General features: G+C 36.3%; 1 long non-coding RNA gene across 1 annotated transcript; it reads right to left on the bottom strand.

The window, feature by feature from the left end:
• Positions 1 to 319: 319 nt before the first annotated feature.
• Positions 320 to 20,454, bottom strand: LOC131403017 (uncharacterized). The gene is made up of 4 exons (XR_009219150.1): positions 20,338 to 20,454; positions 10,802 to 10,865; positions 1,720 to 1,815; positions 320 to 482 (listed from the first exon to the last, which is right to left on the bottom strand). It is a non-coding gene; the product is annotated as an uncharacterized LOC131403017 (long non-coding RNA).
• Between the last annotated feature and the right edge of the window lie 623 nt (positions 20,455 to 21,077).

Below are 21,077 nucleotides of genomic sequence, written 5' to 3'. Positions count from 1 at the left end.
GAGCTAACACTTATCAAGTGCTTACGATGTGCGAAGCACCGATCTAAGCATTTTTATATATACTAACTCATTTAATCCTCACAAGAACCTCAATAATAGGACCAATAATAGTAGGTACTATTATATTACCAATGAAGAATATTAACACAGAGAGGTTAATTAACATGCCCAAGGCCAGACAGCTAGTAAGTAGCAGAGCCAGAAGTCAAACCCAAGAAGTCTGACTCCTCAATCGGTGCTTTTGACCACTCTGTTATGCCCTGATATGGAATAGTTTTTGATACCTTCATTTCAGCTGGTTTGTAGCAGCGTATGTTGGGATCTTCCAGTGATGTTCTATATCCATCTCTCAAGAAACGTTTAAATCCATATTTTCCTTTTAATTTTCTAACCACTTTATCAAGTGTCTGGCTAAACAGAACTTCATCATCCAGGGCAAATGCAGGATAAGTGATGCAGGGGAGCAGGGCAGCATCTGTGTTCTGGCAGCAATAAAAAAAAAGAAGGGACTGTAAGTGCCTGCAGTGATATGATCAACACAGCCCAAGGAGAATCATGGAGATGAAAAGCCGATAAAAATAAGTCAATAAATAAGGAATAGATAATAAAAGGTAAGTAAATAAGAAATAAGTCAATAAATAAGTCAATAAAAGTCTTTAACTGACAGTGAGATTGCTGTGCTACAAGGGACACACAGACGCTTATATGGTATGGTTTAGTGAAGCTTACAGAGGAGATAAAACTTTATTCACCAATAAGGAGTATTTTCAAGGTTCAACACTGGACTCAAACTTTAAGATATTAATTAAGGCAGTGTGTAAAAATTTAACACCAATAACTAATCATTAAAACTTAGTTTCTCATAACAATTTTTTGGTATCAGTGAAAAACACAAAACAATCTAAATGTCCAACAATTAGATAAGTAAATTAGCAGCCATTAAAGTTTATATTGTAGAAACATTTATTGATCTGGAAACATGTCCATTCATAGAACCAGATTATCAAATATTATGAACAATATTCTCCCAGTATTATAAAATGAAAAGTATATATGTATATAAAAATATATAAAAACATATAAACACAAATGTTGTCACCCTAAGATTATAACTGAGTGGTGGAATAACGAGTGGATATTATATTATTATTACTTGCTTATTTGTGGGTTTTGTTTTTCTTTGATCATAATCCTGCATTACTTCTATAAAACAGTTATTTTTAAATAATTAAATTATTCCATTTTGAGTGTTTTCTAAGAATAGAGCCATAAATAACCCCTATAAAAATCCGCAATTGCGTACTATAGGCATATAAAAGTTTATCAGCCAAAAAAAATTGTGACTCGAATGAGAGAAAAGAAGCATGAAAAATAATTTTATTCAAAAGGAATATAAATTATGAAAAATATTTTTCTAATATTCTGTGACAAAAAAATTCATTTTGGTATAATGTTGCTACTCCCTCCTGAAAAAATAAAAGGTCTACTTTTCTCCTGTTCTACAAAAGACTCGAAAGACAAAGCAGCTGTGTCCACAGCTCTGCTCACTTCCTGAACAAGACCTCCACAGACCAGGCAAGTGAGAGGCAACGTCTATTCTCTCTTCTCTTCTCTGCTGGCAACCTCTAACATTCTGGAACACATTCTTAGAAAAGTAAACAAAATTACATAACAATCATAAACGATAGCTCTTATTAATTTATTATAAAAATATCTCACATGAGATCTTGATTCTCTGGGTAAGAGTGAGCACAAAGTTTGCCTATTGCGATTGTGAGCATCGAGATCCACAAATATAACCGACCAAGAACAGCCCTGGAACAAGAAAGAGAAAAACATTTCCTAAATTAAGAAAAAACGACTTGTAGAACATTGGGCATTTTGACTGTAAGAAATTTCACAAAAACACTAACACTGGTTGCATTGAGAGTGGCATTACAGAAGATTTTAATTTTCTTTTTTTATACTTTCAGCACTTCCCAAATTTCTTGCAATAAACATTCATTTTATAATCATAAAAAATGTTATTTTTACATTTCCCTATTTCTCCTCAGTCTTCTTATAAATCAAAATGTATTGATTGTAAGATACCTAATCAATTAAGGATATTCATGTTAATAAAAATACAAATAGTTTACTCACATTTTTGACAAGGAATAAAACAAGAACCAATTTGAGTTCACAAAATCTGAATTGTACAGTCCTAATAAAGAATGTTGATTATATGATCAAACTAAGCAAATTTAGATACAATCTAGAATTATAGATATAAAAACTACTTGATTAAAATATAGAGACAGGAGAATCTCAAATAATAAAAATGCAAATAAAAGCTAATATTCACTGTGTGTCAGGCACTGTGCTTTATGCTTCACATGGATTATCTCATTTAATCCCCATATATAGAGGATTATTATCCCCATTTTACTGAAAAAGATGCTAAATCTTAGTTTAATAGAGCACGGGTTCAAAATCAAGTCTCTAACACAGAAGCCCACACCTTAACCACTAAGTTATACAATTTCCCACAATAAAAAATATCTTTCAAGTAAGAGCCAAAAAACTTGAACAAAAAGACAGGTGTAACAAAAAATGTCAATTGGTCTGCTAACCAAGTTAAAAAAAATTTAATATTTAGCCATTAGTGCTTTCCGTATTTATGAGCATAGCCATAAGTAAACATAGCTTTGTTCTTTTACTGGGGAGCTAAACATTTTGAAAACACAGAGAATGAAACTGGAATACAAATACAGCTTCCATTATAAGAGAATACTCAGAAAAACACATGGGGAAGGGAAGAAGAGAACTATCATTCTAATTCTCACCAACTTCAAAGACGCATTCACTCTGAAACTAAAATACCTCAAATCAATCACCTAGACTGAAACTCAATGTCTAGTGGTACTAGGCCCTACCTCCAAATATCAGACTCACTATATGTACATTTTTCCTGTTAACCCACGTACATACATGAGTATTAGCTCATAAAATAGAATGATTTCTCAGGCCGGCCCGGTGGTGGAAGTGGTTAAGCGCGCACGCTCCGCTGCGGCAGCATGGGGTTCGTCGGTTCGGATCCTGGGCGCGCACCAACACACCGCTTGGCAAGCCATGTTGTGGCGGCGTCCCATATAAAGTGGAGGAAGACGGGCACAGATGTTAACCCAGGGCCAGTCTTCCTCAGCAAAAAAAGAGGAGGATTGGCAGATGTTAGCACAGGGCTGATCTTCCTCACCAAAAAAAAAAAAATAGAATGATTTCTCATTCATAATATCATTTCTTAAATCTGTTTTAACTCTGACGAGTAAATTAATAAATGAAGAAGAAATGAGTGAGGCTGTCATTCTACAACCAGATTAACACTAAACTGTCCTTTCTATTATTTGAAATTCCCTAGTTTTCATATCCACTGACAAAATTGAATTCAACAAAGCTTCATGCGGTATCTGCCACTGTCAGAGTGATGTGTTCTCTGCTTTGAGGAAAACAAGATAGAACTTGACCTCTGCTCTCAAGGAGCTGACCCAGGTGATATTCAGTCCTAACCAGATGAATATTAAACAAAACAAAAAGACTGCACATGGCAGGCAATACATGACGATGTACCAAGATATGGGCCTATGTACCAAGTGAGTGGCTTAGATGAGAGAATAATAATGATAATAAATCTCTAAAGGTAACATAAAAAAAACAAAATAGGGAACCTGGGATACTTCATGGAGAAGGCAAGGACCAAAGCTAGGATCTGAATTTTTGTGGGAAGGGGAGCAGGCAGGGTAGTTAGAACAAACAGCAGAGAAATGAATAGGTATGAGATGTTGGGAGCCTGTGAATACACAAAATAACAGGACTTATAATTTATCTTTAGGCTCATAATTAATAAAGTTAATTGCATGCCAAATCAGTCTGCCTTGAACTGAATTTTTAAAAGATAAAATCTAACTAGTGTAATTTATAAATAATGAAGTGAAATAGCAAATTTGGCAATTCTTGCCATTATCTGATTAATATAAACAAGCCAATTTCTATTTTCTGGCCACGAATAAATGGTTTATTTATCTAAATTCATCAAAGTATTTGTTCAGGTTTCTTCCTCTGCCAGCCTCTAAGAAATATGCACAAAGGGAAAAATAATTTCATAATATTACTGGATTTTAACAGTGAGAGCAAATGCTAGTTAACTATATTGTGTGGCTGTCCTCTTAAAAAATATACCATGCTTAGGCATAGGGCCAAGATTCACAGGAAGATAAAATTCACCATAAAATTCACCTAAGACCATGGGCACCTATTCCTCTTCAGAAGCAAATTTTTAAGAAAGTCATCAAGGAGACCCTACTTATGGAATTAATTATCACCAACTTTAAATCATCAGACACATTAATTTTATGCCTGCAAATTTCAAAGGAAGTTTGATATGTCTGCATTGCTTTGAATGCTCTGCATAACATGAGCAATTTCTCTAGTCATTACCTTTTAGATTCTGGCCTCAGCTCATTTGTCAGTATTGTGATTTCTCCAATCAAAACCAGGAATATGAAAGGATGTTTTATATGTATATGTCACTCCAAAGTATCTGATTAACACTGTATATTTTATTTTCATCTTCCATTTCCTGAAATTATCACAACTCTACCATCATATCCTGACTCCATCTACAGAGCATATTTTAAGACTGATAGCTCAAACTGTATTCCCAAACTGAGTTTCTATGACTACTTTCTAGTAAATACACTAGAAGACGATTCAACCTAACCACTGTCATGGGGACTTGAGTTCCAATGGTGGGGAAGAGCTGCACTGAACCATCTACCTCAGACTCCATGACTGCAACAAACACTTTTGAGATGGTACCTAAAGCCAAGGGTGACATCTATGACCATAAGACACTGCTGATCTCTTTAGTCTCAATTCAAAGGGAAATGATTTGAAGGATTGTCTGGGCCTTTCTTTACCCCATCAATCACTTCTCTGAACCTGAGCTAATAGGCTTGCTGCCACATAGCATCAAAGCATAAAACAAGATGAACCCACTCAGTGTATCTACTACACATGATTTCTGTTCTTCTGAATGCAAAATCATACCACAGAACTACCATCAGGAGACTTTCTTCCCTAGTTCAGCATTAAGCTGTTCTTGAGCTCCGTGGCAGAGCCTGGAGAGCAGGATTCTTACAGAAAGGATATTTACTGATGGGAATTACCCCTCTGCATCATGGCTGTGGTGGCAATGGGCATGTAAATAGTCAACTTTTACTTACTGGCCCAACAGTAGCTTCCAGCAGCCCCTCTCACAAGCCATGCTTCTCTTTTCTACAGAAGATTCTACTCACATGCGTTAAAAGAACTTTCCAACTACAGAGCGAGGTGAACCTGAGTAGTAATTCTTAGGGTTTCAGAAAGGGGAGAGCTGAGACTCAGACCCAGGAACCACAAAACTGTTGCTTAGCATGTCTATGACATTTGCTGAGTGTGAATTATAATTTATTTAAAAATTATTATTTAAATAGTGTCAAATATCACTTAAATATTATATATGTCACTATATTTATAGAGAACATATTTGAAAGTATGATGAAATATGTGATTCTCATATTGATGAGTATGTTTCTAAATGCTCCAAATTAGCCTTTATTATAAACTTATCACTAAAGACATTAGGCCATTTTATCACATTTTCTTCTTAGATATTTTCTGCCAAAGAAAAATAACTTGCTTTCACAGGGAAGATTTAAATGATAAGGTTTTTTCCTTGAATAATAAGACAAGTCTGACATTTTAAAAAAAAGAAGAAAGGAAGTGTAAGAACACATAATAACCATTATCAAAGCTAAAAGCTTATTCCACCCAACAATTTTCCATAAAAATAAAAATTAACATTTATCTTATCTCATACACTGAAGCACAAAAAGGGCAAAAGGCAAGCCTTTCACGCTGTTTGCCAAGTGGATGTCTCATTCAGAAGTTCAACAATTAAGAAGAAAATAATGTGGTCAAAAGGTAAAAACTTCCAGTTATAAAATAAATAACTCATGGGGACGTGATATACAGCATGGTGACTACAGTTAACAATACTGTACCGCATATTTGAAAGTTGCTAGGAGAGTTGATCTTAAAAGTTCTCACCATAAGAAAAATAAATTTGTAACTACGTGTGGGTTTGGATGTTAACTAGACTTATTATGGTGATCATTTCATAATATATACAAATACTGAATCACTATGTTGTACACCTGAAACTAATATGTTGATTACACCTCAATAAAAAAATTAAATTTTTTAAAAAAGAAGAAAATGGCTTAAAAGTTTTCAAAAGCAAATGCACAGTTCTCACCTCTAAAGGTAGAAAGCATTCAAGATTTAAGATTTCCTGTACTAATAGTTGATATTCCAGATTCATTACCAAGTGGCTTTGGTTTAATTCCTGTTCTGCCTCTTTGTTGCATGACCAGTGAAAAGCCACCTCAACTCTGTGACCACTCATTTTGAGAGAAGGGCCCTTCCAGCTCCAAAGATCTAAGATTGTCTGAGTTGCGATCAATAGGTGTACTTTTTCAAAGCTCTAAATTAATTTAGTTAAAGACACATGATCAGGTCTTCTAAAACACTACATCAACAGTTTTTGGAAATAGCTGAGAATATTCATCTGATCTGAAATCCCTCAAATCTTGAGGAGGTTTCTATAGGTTTTCATTTGAATAAAAACATTTCTTTGTTACATCAGTTCTTTTCCCAGCCACTGACTTCTAATTAGACCACAGCCCATTGAAGGACATGGAGCAATATGATAAAATGATTAAACACTGAAAAGATCATATGCACTCTTAAATGTGCTACTATTTAGCAGGTATATTTTTAACTTTGCTGTAGAGGTGGGAATTTTAACATTAACAAAGTCAGGTTTCTGTAATTCTCCACATCAGAAACAAAAATGAAAGGGAATTGGTAAAACTAGGATACTGTTTGATATTATCCAAAAAAAAGGAACATGGAGAGCTCCACTTGCAACATGTGACATCTATGTGGCTAAAGGAATAAGACATTATTTGTCTATATTTCCATCCAAAATACTCAACGAATAGTCAACTCGGCAAACATTTGGCACACAGCTCTGCTGGGAATGGACATGAGCTAACCAAGGTCAATATTAACTCTGCTTAGAGCAGTCGTTCTCATCCTTGGCTGAACATTACAATTCCTGGGCAGTTGGAAACATCTCAAGGCCAAGGTCTCCCCCTAGACCAATTAAATCAGAATCTCCAGGGGTAGAGCCCAGCAATCAGTATTGCAAATAATTCCACTGTGCAGCCAAGACTGAGACATTATGGCTGAGGAACAATTCTAGCAGTATATTTATAACTCAGAATCAGAAAGTATAGTAGAGCAATTCAGTGCTTTTAGAGTTATGGCTAAGAGATCTATGAAAGCTTCCTGGGAAAAGTAGGCTGAAGACAGAGCCCTGAAACATGGGTAGTTAGGAAAGGTAGCATGTATACGTGTGGGCTTCTATGTAGGTGGAGGCATATATGTAGTATATATACCAGACACATAAGCAACATACACTAAGACTCAGGGACATCAAAGGAGATGGCACGATTGCAAAAAAGAGCTGACCAATACCTTATAATGTCCAACCTAGACACAAAACTCCATTCAGCACACTACTTGGTATGCCATGGAAGGCAGAAGAGCAAGACCTGTATCTTTCCAGACTGCTGCTGTAACACTATTGATTTAGTCCATGACTCCTCTAAGTCTCCTTGAAATACTCTCTAGAAGCTTTTCAGTCCAATCTCTTCATTTCCGTTCTTTAACATTACCAGTACTTCATTAACAATAACAAGAGATAATATTTATTGAGGGTTTAATCTTTGCCAAGCACTATACTAAGCTTTTTATTTGCATGAAAACCTTCTGAGTTAGGTCCTAGTATCATTATCTCTATTTTTTTAGTTGAGGAAGCCGAGACAGGTAAACAACTAGCCAATGTCACAGAACTCACTAGTGGGAGTACAGAGCGTACAGTGAGTCTCCTGACTCCAAATACAATGCCATTCTTTTTTTTTTAATTGAGGTATAATTGACGTATAACATTATATTAGATTCAGGTGTACAACATAATGACTCAATATTTGTATATACTGCAATATGATCACCACAATAAGTCTAGTTAACATCCATCACCGTACATAGTTACAAAAATTTTCTTTCTTGTGAAGAGAACTTTTAAGATCTACTCTTAGCAATTTTCGAATATGCAATACAGTATTATTAACTATAGTCACCATGATACACATTACATCCCCATGACTTATGTTATAACTGGAAGTTTGTGCCTTTTGACCCCCTTCTCCTATTTCACCCACCCTCCACCCCCGACCTCTGGCATCCACCAATCTGTTCTCTGTATATATGTGCTTGGTGTTTTGTTGTTTTAGATTCCACATATAAGTGAGATCATATGCTATTTGTCTTTCTCTGTCTGACTTATTTCACTTAGCATAACGCCCTCAAGGTTCATCTATGTTGTCACAAATGTCAAGATTTCATTCTTTTTCATAGCTAAATAATGTTCCATTGTATAGTCATGCATCACTTGATGATGGGGATATGTTCTGAGAAATGTGCTTTTAGGCACACTGTATGCTGTTCATCATTGTGTGACTATCACAGAGTGTACTTACACAAACCTAGATTGTATAGCCTACTACACACCTATGCTACATGGTACTAATCTTATGGGACCACCATCATATATGCAGTCCATTGTTGACCAAAACATCGCAATGCGCCACATGATTGTATATATATTTACCACATTTTCTTTATCCATTCATCCATCGATGGACACTTAGGTTGTTTCCATATCTTGGCCATCGTAAATAATGCTACAATGCCATACCTTTATGCCATGTTTATGCCTTTATACCTTTATGCCATACTCCTTCCTTCCTTCCCACCTACCTATCTATCTAATATACCTATATACATACACAAACACAAACACAGACATACACACACACATATACACACACAAATTCATACATACACACGTACACACTAATTTAAATGAATGTACTGAGAGTGAGGCAAGGGTGAAAAGGAAATGAGAAGTACTGAAGGATACATGTGGGACTTCCATGAGTATGTTGACTCTTCCAGTGAGAAAGAAATGTTGACATAAGCCAAGAGATCAGTGCCAGAGGCACCAAGAATCTCCAGGAGAGGCATAATATTAATAATCATGATTTCGATAGGCTCACACCCCTCAAACCCCCATGAGCTCTGATCTCTCCATTTCTCCAGCCAGAGGTCTTGAGAGAGGAGGAAGAGTGTGGGAAGTGGGCGATTTAGTCTTGGGCACCCAAAATAAGGTGCTGCTCCCCTCTTCCCAATCCGTTCATGTCTATGTTCATTCTTCATTCTTCATGTCCTGGATGTAAGCAGAGTCCATCCTCCAAGAGGAAGTTAGAGTGAGAACAGAAGTGAGTTTGTGGATGTAGGGAGTGAAAGAGAGGCAGTTGTACTATAACACTTCAACTTAAAACTTTCTTAAATTCAAGACTTCGGGTACATAGTATTACAATTGCCATAACAAAAACCATGTTACCTTTTGCATATCTGCATAACTTTCTAAAATGTATTTTTACTGACTCGGCATTTTAATTGGTTGTTGTTTTTAGTGCCATCAAGTCCGTTCCGACCCCTAGTGACCCTGTGTACCTAAGAGCAGAACCCCGCCTGGTCTTTTTGCTCCATCCTCTCACCTTCTGGTGCTGTATCAGATAATGCTCCAATGCTATTCATAGGGTTTTCATGGCCAATTTTTTCAGAAATGTGTGGTCATGTCCTTCTTCCTAGTCTGCCTTGGTCTGGAAGCTTCCCTGAAACCTGTCCACCACGGGTGACCCTGCTGGTATTTGACATACCAGTGGCATAGCTTTCAGCATCACAGCAACACATGGCTGCCACAGTATAACAACCAACAGATGGGTGGTGAGGTTCCCTGACCAGGAAACGAACTCAGACCACAGCAACGAGAGTGCTGAATCTTAACCACTAGACCACCAAGCATTTTAATAACTTAAGGTTAATTATAATATCAGCTGGAAACCGCCTTTGCCCTCCCATCTTAAGAATCTTTACAAAAATTGCTAAAGACAATTAGCCTAGTTCTTGATCCAGAGTAATAACCTGTATTCCTACATTTTATTCCCTTTCATTGACAACTCAATCCACGGTCACTTGATTGGGTGCAGAAACTTGTTAAAGATCTTGTTTTAAGAAAATTTAAGGCAACCCTTAGGATTTCTCTTTTATCCCGAAGAAAATGAGATTTAGACATATAATTACAGCCAGTTGAGGGTTAAGCTAGGATTAAAATTTCCAATTCTTTGGCTGCACATATTACACAAATTCCCCTCTACATAAGATTTACATTAAGTTGAAACCAACATGAGAATTAATATGGAAAATATATGATATATAAGGCTAGGAATATTTAAAACTGTGAAAGCTCAACAAGAGACCTGAGGAAAAAGCTAGGGAACAAAGACAATGAGAATTCTTTATGAAGAGATTTTTTTTTTTTTCTAATTAAGCAATGTTTTTTAGTTAGAAAACTAAAATTTAACCGGCAAATCATATTCAAAGGAAAGTCTGTTCAACCATGGTCTGCCACATAAATTTCAGACATTCTCTGATCATAAGGAACAACTTGGTTAATGAATGGCCAAATTAATTAAAAACATAATTCAAATAAACAATCACAGTTTATTGTTACTATTGCTGTTTTTTTTACCTGGTTGCCAAAGAGGTTGAATCCATTAATTGCTTCTAGAGCTGCTTTTGCTAAGCCAACAGAGCTAAAAGAGAAAAGGAAATACTTTATAACTCTAATATATCTGGCTACAAAATAAGAACCATTATCTGATGAATATTCACAAGTAAGTTTCTTTATTAAAACTTAGAACAACTTCTGTAGGAAGAATAATGTCTAAGAGATCGCAGTCTGGCATTTCACTATTTTAATTTCTCTTTTTTATAGTTAGTGATCTTCTGGGAAAAATATTTCTAAGTTCACCTTGATCTAGGCAAATGGTCATACTATTGATGGGAGTAGTTTTAATTCCAGTATCATTTATATTCACTAACTCAAGAAAAAAAAAGATGAACTTTAGAGGAAGGTATATTATAATATGTGCACAGTAATAACAAGGTTGCGCATCATTAGCTCAGATCAATGTAAAAGAGCTTTTCTGATATCAACTCTGAGCCTTAAAAAAAGTTCTTGCACATCATACACTTACCACGGAGTGGGGTTTAATATACCCATTCAAATACTCTTTGCTTAGAGTCCAATAAAATAGGCATTACTTTATGCTCACAAAACAACTGATCATCATACCTCTCATTTTTTGCTATATTGTTCTGTTTATAATAAAATACGTACTCCTTTGCCCTCTCAAATGCCACATACAATAGTGCTGGAAAATGGGAAGACAAATTTCATTAAAAATATGACTGTCATCTTATAAATAACATTTAAATATTTTAGATCTAATATCCAGTTTATTTTACTTATTGCATTTTTTCTGTTTTTATTAAAAGCAAATGCATATGCTATTAATATCATTTAAAATTAATGATCAGTCATCATTTCAGCATTTCTCTAAAGGAGTGATTATCAAAGTGTGGTCCCCAGAGCAGTAGCATTATCTGGGAACTTGTTAGAAATGCCAATTCTCACTCCTCTCCAGGAGTGGGGCCCAACAATCAGTGTTAAAAAGCCCCCCAGGGGGTTAAATGCACTTTAAATTTGAGAACCACTGTTCTAAGCTATTCGAATCATCATTATCTACATTTTCAATGGGTTGTTTACATGAAATGTTCTCAAGTATGCATTACTTTTAATACAGGATAGTAAATAGGTGGGAAACCTTTTAAAATACATGGATGGGGAAGTGGAGTAGACATAAGTTTCCCTATTTCTCTCACTAAGTACAACAAAAAACCCTGGACATCACATAACAAAAATAAAAAGCCTCAGAAAGGGGCCGGCCCGGTGGCGCAAGCGGTTAAGTGCGCGCGCTCCGCTGCGGCGGCCCAGGGTTCGCTGGTTCGGATCCCGGGCGCGCACCGACGCACTGCTTGGTAAGCCATGCTGTGGCGGCGTCCCATATAAAGTGGAGGAAGATAGGCACAGATGTTAGCCCAGGGCCGTCTTCCTCAGCAAAAAAAAAAAAGAGGAGGATTGGCGGATGTTAGCTCAGGGCTGATCTCCTCACAAAAAAAAAAAAAAAAAAAAAAAAGCCTCAGAAAGATGGAAAGGCAGACTGGCTAGGAGCCTTAGGATTCTAGGAACAACACTTGGTAAGTTCCCTGAGTTTCCTTTTTGCCTCCAATATACCAGACTTAGAGCTAAAGAAGCCAAAAACCAGGAAATGCCAGTAGGTGTATTAAAAAAAGCCCCAACAAAAGCCTGCTCTCTCTAGCTAAAGGACCAGGAAAAGGATAGCCTAGCAAAACACAATAGACAACAACCACTCAAAATTTAGACAGTTTAAAATTTAGAGAAGAACCACTCAAGAAAAGAAAACTGTGGCCCTACCCCCACTCACTCCTGTAAAGGCTAGTGGGGAACCTAGACTTCTACATTGAGTCTATAATAAGGAACTGCACCCAACCTGCAACCCTCTCAGCTGCCGTGTGGTGTCAGAGAAGTCCAAGAAGGAAGCCAAGACTTTCATTACCAATGAGTGTTAAGAAGTCTCCCCCCTCACACTTCAGCGTCAGTGGAGAACACACGGAAAGCCTAGACTTCCACACCTGCTTGCCAGTAATGAGGTGAACCTACCCTTCCTGCTGGGATGGCATCAGAGGAGGTCCAATGGAGAGTCAGTACTTTCACTAATGCCCAGCTGCAAAGAGGCCATATCCTCTCCCTGTTCCATAAGTAGAGGCCAACTGGGAATGAGTAATGAGGCACTCCTATCCTTCCTAGCCAAGGAGGTATCAGTGGAGGCCTACTGGGGAACTAGGCATCCCAACTGGACCCAGCAACAATGAAGAGTCTCCATCTTGGATATCAAAGAAAAACCTAGACTTACATTCCTACCCAGTAGTAATGAGGTGATGACCCTGCCCCCTTCCCCTGGCAGAGTGGTGCCAAAAAAATATAGCTAAAATAGAAAGTTAAAATAAGATTCAGGGTGTTACAACATAATACTCAAAATGTCCACATTTCAATCAAAAATCACTGATCATGTCTAGAACCAGACCCAGCCAAACTGAATGAAAAAGGACAATCAATAGATGCTAACACTGAGACGAAAGCAATGTTAAAATTATCTAACAAAGATTTTAAAACAGCCATAATAAAAATTCTTCAATGAGCAATTATAAATATGATTGAAACAAGTGAAAAGATAGAAAGCCTCAGCTAAGAAACAGAAAAGTGTAAACAAAGTTTTTACAAGTGAAAAATTACAATAATAAAAATTAAAAGCTCAGTGGACAGGATCAATGGCAGAATGGGGGAGAAAGGGGAAACAATAACCAAATTGGAAGATAAAACAATAGAAATTATCCAATCAGAACAAAAGAGAAAAAAATTGACTAGAAAAAAAAAACGAAGAGAGCTTCAGGGACCTTTGGGGCTATAACAAAAGATCTAACATTCATGTCATTGGACTCCCTCAAGGAGAGAAGAAAAAGGGCAGAGCTAAAAAAAAAAGTACTTGAAATAATGGCAGACAACTTCCCAATTTGCAAGAAACAAAAAGCTACAGATTCAAGCAGCGAGTGAAACTCAATCAGAATAAAATAAATATATCCATGCTAGGCACATCAAAACTTTTGAAAACTAAAGACAAAGAAAAAATCTTTAAAGTAGCCATGGACAACATTTTACCTATAGGGGAAAAACAACGGAATGACAATGAATTGCTTACCAAAAACCATGAAGGCTAAAAGGATGTGGCGCAAGTGTTTTCAAGCATTGAAACAGAAGAACTGTCAACCCAGAATCTTATACCAGTAAATATATCCTATTTGTTTATTTATTTACACAAGACATTCCCAGATGAAAGAAAAATAAGAAATCTGTCACCAGTAGATCTACCCTAAAAGTATGACTAAAGTAAATTCTCAAAACAAAATGATTGCAAGCAACCAACCAACCAATCAACCTTGGAACAATCAAAAAGGAAGAAAAAATATAGTAAGCAAAAATATGGGTACACACGATAGGCTTTTCTTCTCCTCTTGAGTTTTATAAATTATGTTTGACAATTACAGCAACAGTTGTAACACTGTGGGTTCTAAATGCATGTGGGAAAAATATTTATGATAACTATAATATAAATGGGGGAGCGTAACAAGACATAAATGGAGGTAAGACTTCTATATTTGCCTCCAGTGGGTGAAATAATGACCGCGGTACACTCAGTTTATATATATAATGTAATACCTAGAGCAATCGCTAAAAAGCTATACAAAAAGATACCTTCAAAATCATTACAGATAAATCAATACGCAATTCTAAAAAATGCTGAAGAACCCACAGGAAGGTAGGAAAAAGAAAACAGAGAAATGACAAGGCCTAGAACCTGAAGGAATAAAGTCCAAGCGAAAAATATGTGCCAGTTTAAAACATGTCTGCAAATTCTTTGACAGTCTTCCCATCAAGAGGTGGACTCTTATTCCCCTCACTAGAATATGGCCTGGTCTTACTGACTCTAACAAATAGAATGTGGTGGAAGTTATACTGCATGACCTCTAAAGCTAGGTCATAAAAGGCAATACAGCCCCCACCTGGCCCTCTCTTTTGTGACGCTGGACCTTGGAACCCAGCCACCATGTTGTGAGGAAGTCTATATGAAAAAACTTCATATAAGTCTTGTGGCAGACAGCTCCTGCCAAGGTTCCAGTCAACATTCCGATACCTGAGTGAGGAAGCCATCAAGCTGACTCCAACCCCACCCACAACTGACGGAAAATGCATAAAAGACCCTGAGCAGGAACCACCTAGCTTAGCCCAGCAACCCTCAGAACTATGAGAGTTAATACTAATAAAATATTGTTGTTGTTTTATGCCTCTAATTTGGGGGTAGTTTATTGGCAACAATAGGTAACCAGAAAAGAACCTAAGTCAGGTTCCTAATTCTATCACGTACCCAGAATAAGTAGGCCAATCATACTCAGCCTTGCATGCTCCAAATGGAAACCAAATAGTACCTGCATAAGAATTCTAGACTCCTGGAACCTAAGGGTTAGGAGAGCCCCTAGGGGTCATCTATTCTGACAGTTCATGCAAAAACATCCATCGTCAACTGGTGTTCTTGCTTAAGAATGTGTTCCTGATGTCCTAGGAGTTCCCTTATAGTCCCCAACGCACAAACATTTACATGCATTTAACTGAGTAATACCAGAAAACCTCCACTTACAGTGTGACGTACATGTGTTATGAAGACTGTTTGTAGTATTTTGAGAAGCGAGAATAAATAAATTATTCAAAAGGCAAATATCCAAAAGAAATACTGCACTGGAGGAGATACACGATGTAGCTAACTCAAGGTTTTGTCTTTAACAAGACAGCTAAAGGATGAATTTTGAAATTGTCTTCTAAATAAAGCATTACAAAAAAAAACAAACACTGTACCTGGACTAGAGTAAATGTGGAACTCTTTCTCTTTTAACTTTCTTTCCCAATGCAATTGGTTAAATAATTGGACTTAACTGAAATTCACAAATATGTTACTTTATTATCCACTGGTTATTTAAATCTCTGGCTACAGCAAGCTATTTAGAAACTCAAACATACTCCTAATGTGATCTTACATTTTACTGTCAAATATAATACATACTGTTGTAAGAGTTAAAAATATTTTACTAGCACAAGACATTCTCAGAAAATTAAATTACTCTATAATTAGTTATTGAATATATTAATATTAGGTGAATACTACCAGTAGAACATTCACCAATCTGGTCTTGAAAAGTGTTACCTCAACATTCATTTAACAGGGCTAAAATGAAGTGATGTTCGCTTGGGAGATAGTTTGTAATAAAAGTGGTTTGTTGCATATTTCAAAGCTTTTCTAGAAAAGATGATGGGTTTGGACTCAGTGATTGACAACCCACCACAGAATCCAAAAAATTCATTGACAAGCATGAGAACTAAATTCACATCCTCCTGCTCATTAACACTATGCTTTAGTTCCCTGAGCCACCCAATCATATCCCCTGAAACAGCAAGAACTTGACAGGACTATAGTTTTAATGGGTGCTGATGAATTGTTCAGTACAGCAAAAATACATAAAATGAAGCAGAACGGAGGGATAGTTGCTTCTATCATAGTTCAATGACTGGAACATCAAAAATGATTTAAGAAGATTAAGTAGTTACTTTAAATAACAAGCACTGTGTGGAATAAAATGGTCACTAAAAACATCTTAAACTGAGTAAAGTGGTGATATGATGGTTACTTATCTGATATTTTAGTGATGGCTTTCTTTATTGGAAAAGCCAAGCGAATAGAACATAAAACCATGAAAAAAAAAAAAAACTGAAAAATCAGATCTAAATTTCTAAATTCTCTTTGCTTCTACAGTCTTCTTTGTACCGCAAATATTAGATTTAACAAAGTAAAAAAGGAAATTATGCTATTAAATAGAAAGTTCTATTTAGGAGTTAATGTTTCAAAAACTTTTCTTTCTATTTGGGCAGATATCCACATTACTAAGTTATTAAGTACAATTTTCCTTTTTCTTCCCAACAGCCAAAAAATTCAAAGTTAGTCTTGGTGAAGGTTCAATTCACATCTTATAGATGACTCATCTCTTCTCCAAAACAAAGAATTTTGGTTTAAAGGTAGTCCCAAGGTGTAGGAATATCCTCACATAAATGAGGAAGGGGAAATATAAAGATTAAAATACTTTAATTCAACTTGGAGCAGCTGAGAAGACTACTTGGATACGTAATTCTGGGGGTTAAGAATTAGTGCTACAATAAATAGGTACCAAAAAGATATATGGAGGAAAATGTAATTAAATCAAATAATATAGGATTTTAAAATACATAGGCATTTGTTAGAGACTGAACAAGAGAAAAGAGGAGAATTAGCTGACACAGTTCCAGACACCCTGGGAGAAACTGAAAGGAGCATGTCACTTGAGGAAAGTCAAGTCAACAGAAAAACCAGGAAAGCAGGGAACACTTGCTTAGGAAACATTTCAAGAAAATCATAGTGAGCCTAGAGCAATGGATCCTTTTCCTAAAGCCCTGAAAAGGGTGAGGCAGCTGCTAGAATGCGGTTCAGATAAATGTAAAGAGATCACCTTTCAGAAAAAAATTCTAGGGTTTATCTAAGAAATACTAAATAATTCAAAAACTTGGACTAAAAGGGATACCAGCAAACCTGGGGCTGAAAAGGGCAGATCAGGAAGGGTCTGATCAAAGCATTAAGCTGAATCAAGCTGTACTGATTACTAAACAAAGATATACTTGAAACTTATAACAGTTTCACCAAGAGCATATACCCTACTGTTCTTTCAAACTTTAGAAAAACTTTTTAAGACTTGAAAATACAACGTGAAAGAGCAGAAACAACTTTGGACTTGGAGGCCAATCACCTGGAATCCAGTTCTGGTTCTACTACTTACTGGGGTGTATCATTTAAAGGCAGGGTCGGGGGGAGATCGCTAAACCTTCTAAACCTTAGTTTCTTCCCGTATAAAAGGCAATAATGTTCCCTGCCCGACCTAAATAAAATATATTCTGTAACTGGACAGTGCCACAGATTGCAATTATTAAAGGACCACTGAGAATGGATGCTGAAAAGGGAGGCTCTGACTTCGGAATACTATGTGTGCCTTTTGGGGGCCTAGGGGTGGTAACCTTCTTTGATCAAGTTGCAGCTTAGAAGGGATGTGCCCAGTGTGATAAGGGAAGAAAGGAACATTCACCAAGCCAGTCGCTTTGGCCAAGGCCCTAGTGAGCACCAAGGCAACAGTCAGATTGTGCTCTGTCTCTTCTCTGACTCCTGCTAAGGAGGACCGTATAGTACACAGCTAGAGGGAGAACGGCAAAGAAAGCCAGAAGGCAAAAAGGGTGGTGTGGGTACTTACAGCAAGAGTTACTGTAGACTACTTCAGGCTGTCTGAAATGAGGAGGACAGCTTAAGGAGATAACAGGGTATTGCACTAAGCAGTAAGGATCAGATCCAACCAGGCACAGACAGTTCTGGGATGTCTTACAGCAGCAACAGGCTAAGCAGCAGCTCCACATTCCACTACCCAGGCCTGAGCACAGAAAGATACTGGCCTCCCACGACTACCGCTATCGCTGCGTCCGTCAGTGCCAAGTCCGCCTGCAGTGTCAAAATAGACCCTTTTGGCACCAGAGGTGACACATCCAAGAAGGCTTGTGGAGATCTGAGGTCAGACACATTTGAAAAAAATGTTTAGAATTCTTATGGAGAATTGTAAAGTGTTATACCATAGAAAATTAAAAGATCAATGTTAAATGTATAAAACCCATCATCCAAACCTAATGGCAAACTTCATTACCCATCCGTTTGAATAGAATTGGCCTGCTACAATTAAGATTAATTTTGCATGCAAAAGGTAGCAAAGAACATCATATAATGATCTTCCAAGCCTTGAAATAAAATCCTTAATGGTTCAATTAAAGATTAGCACCTTAGTTACAAGAAAACAAGTTGGAGCCTGTTTTTTCACTAGAAACCTTCCAACACCTTCACTTTCTAGGATGGTATCTTTCACCCAAGGTTCTTTCTGAATTTACTACACTTTTTATAAACAGGAAAAACGCCACTCCAAATATTTTATACTGAAAATAATGTCAGTGGGATAACATTGGCATGTATCAAACGGTTATTAAAACGCAGATAAAAGGTCTGATAAATCATAAATGCTAGAAAGGTAAATTTTTAAAAATCACCTTTTCTAATCAAATCCACTTTCTTTCTTGTAATTTGATAATCTGGAAAATGTTGAGAACTTAATTTGGATTATGGCTGAAATATAACATTATCTTCCTATTTTTAATATTTGCCAGAATTTGTTTAATGTCTGAACTGAACTTTCCCACAAATTATTTCTCCACTTCACTGACTTCTTCACTGATTGTTACTATTCTGCTGTGCACTATAAAAATGCCTCATATGAATCATAAAACTTACAGAAAAATGTTTGTATTTTAGTTAACCCAGAGTTAACTGAAGTCCTTTTTGTTTCAATCTTTGTTATTAAAATATTCTTAAATGTGTGAGTACACTTGTATTCTAGTGCTCACTTATGCCAGGTATTCAAATGCTTTACATATATATTAACTCAATCATTATAACAACTTTATAAAGTAGAAACTATTATTATCTTCATTTTATAGATGAAGAAACTGAGGCATGGAGATGATACACAGCTAGAGATCTGGAGCCAGTTTCTATATCTTAGTTTATATCTTATATTGGCTTAGTTTTCTGTGTGATTAGTTCTTCTACCCAAAAAAATATACAGCTGTGGATTCCTCTTAACCAGTGTTTCTTAAACTGTTTCTCTACTTCAAGTCTCAATGATGTAAACTGACCTATAGTTAATCACCTTTAAATTCTTAAATCTTTTAGTGTGAAATGGATAGGACTCATTGAGCTACACTTTTTAGTTAAAAGATGACCTCCTGGGCAAAAATTTACAACATCTGAAAGGTGCAATCAGTCATTAAAGCTATTTCCCTCACCCTAAAGAGTAAAGGAAATTCACAAACTACTAACATAAGTTATCAACTATTCTTGTTTATTCAAACCCCCTAAACCACAGCTCAAGATGGTGACCACACCTCTCAGAGAAAACAATGAATGTTAAGTTTTATATGAAGAGTATAAGTATCTCTGATTAGGACAAAAATCAGCTCTATAACATGGAAGGGAATTTTACATGCAATGTATATACATAGGTGTTTGGCAATTTTAATTTCCTTGATCTTTCAAAGAGTGTCATTGTAAAGAGGAAAAAGAAAATGACTTGGCTGAGCAGCAAGGCCAAGCCGTGGACTGGAGGCTGATATGCATGTACCAACACCACGGGAGGCTGGGAAAGACACCCTGCTCCTTTCCTGCATCTGTTTATCGGCACTGAGAGCAGACTCTTCTGGTTTAATTTTAAGTGAATTTCATCTGCATCACATAGAAAAAAAAAAAAAGAGATGAAATTAACATAGAAACCACAGTTCCCATCTAATACTTTTGATTTTTATTCATATTCAAATTCCACACATTTAAATTAAAAAAAAAAAACCCTTAGAAATAAACAAATTACCTCGAATGTAGCTCTGTGCTGCCATTATTATATTTGCTTCCTCTTTCCCAGACACCAAAATCAGGCACACGGTAAACTCTTTCTACACAAAATACAAGGTTTTGAATAAAAGAGACCTAAAAGAAACGAAATAAAACATAAGGACACATGCAGTAACAGGATCTTTCGATACTGATAAGAACAATTAGATACCGTTTGAAAACCAAATACATACTTGCCTACTAGCACTTTTTTACCATGTTGAAACTCTTGTGATTATTACATTACTATTAATATTCTGCTATACCCGGCTTTTCAAATATAAAGCTTAAAATGAGAACCTAATATTATACCGTACAGATACAGAATTTAAATCCTATCAATGCTCCAACGATAATTCTTCAATGATACACTTATTACTGTTCATGACTACTGTGCATCTTAAGAATTAAGAAAAACATAAAGCACTCTTTTATACTAGATAATAATATTTGGAATCTAAAATAGCCATATGAAATGTTAAATAAGCCTAAAACTTGAGAGATAAAAAGGTATTTCTCAGTTCTGCAACGAGCCAGTCCCATGTTGAATAAACCAGGAGTCTTGGGTCTATTACTCCTGGAATCTAATTTTCCTCCTGCCTTTTCGACAGCTATAGGTACCCATTCTTATAAACTCAAAGCTTGCACTTGGAGGTAGGCTCCAACCAACAGGTCAGGAGTCACAGCTTCCGTGTAAGGATTTCAAATATTTGATGAAGT

The sequence above is a fragment of the Diceros bicornis genome, unplaced genomic scaffold (genome assembly GCF_020826845.1).
Source record: "Diceros bicornis minor isolate mBicDic1 unplaced genomic scaffold, mDicBic1.mat.cur scaffold_540_ctg1, whole genome shotgun sequence".
Lineage (NCBI taxonomy): Eukaryota > Metazoa > Chordata > Mammalia > Perissodactyla > Rhinocerotidae > Diceros > Diceros bicornis.
Note: the sequence above shows the minus strand (reverse complement) of the source record. Positions and strands in the feature narration are given on the sequence as shown.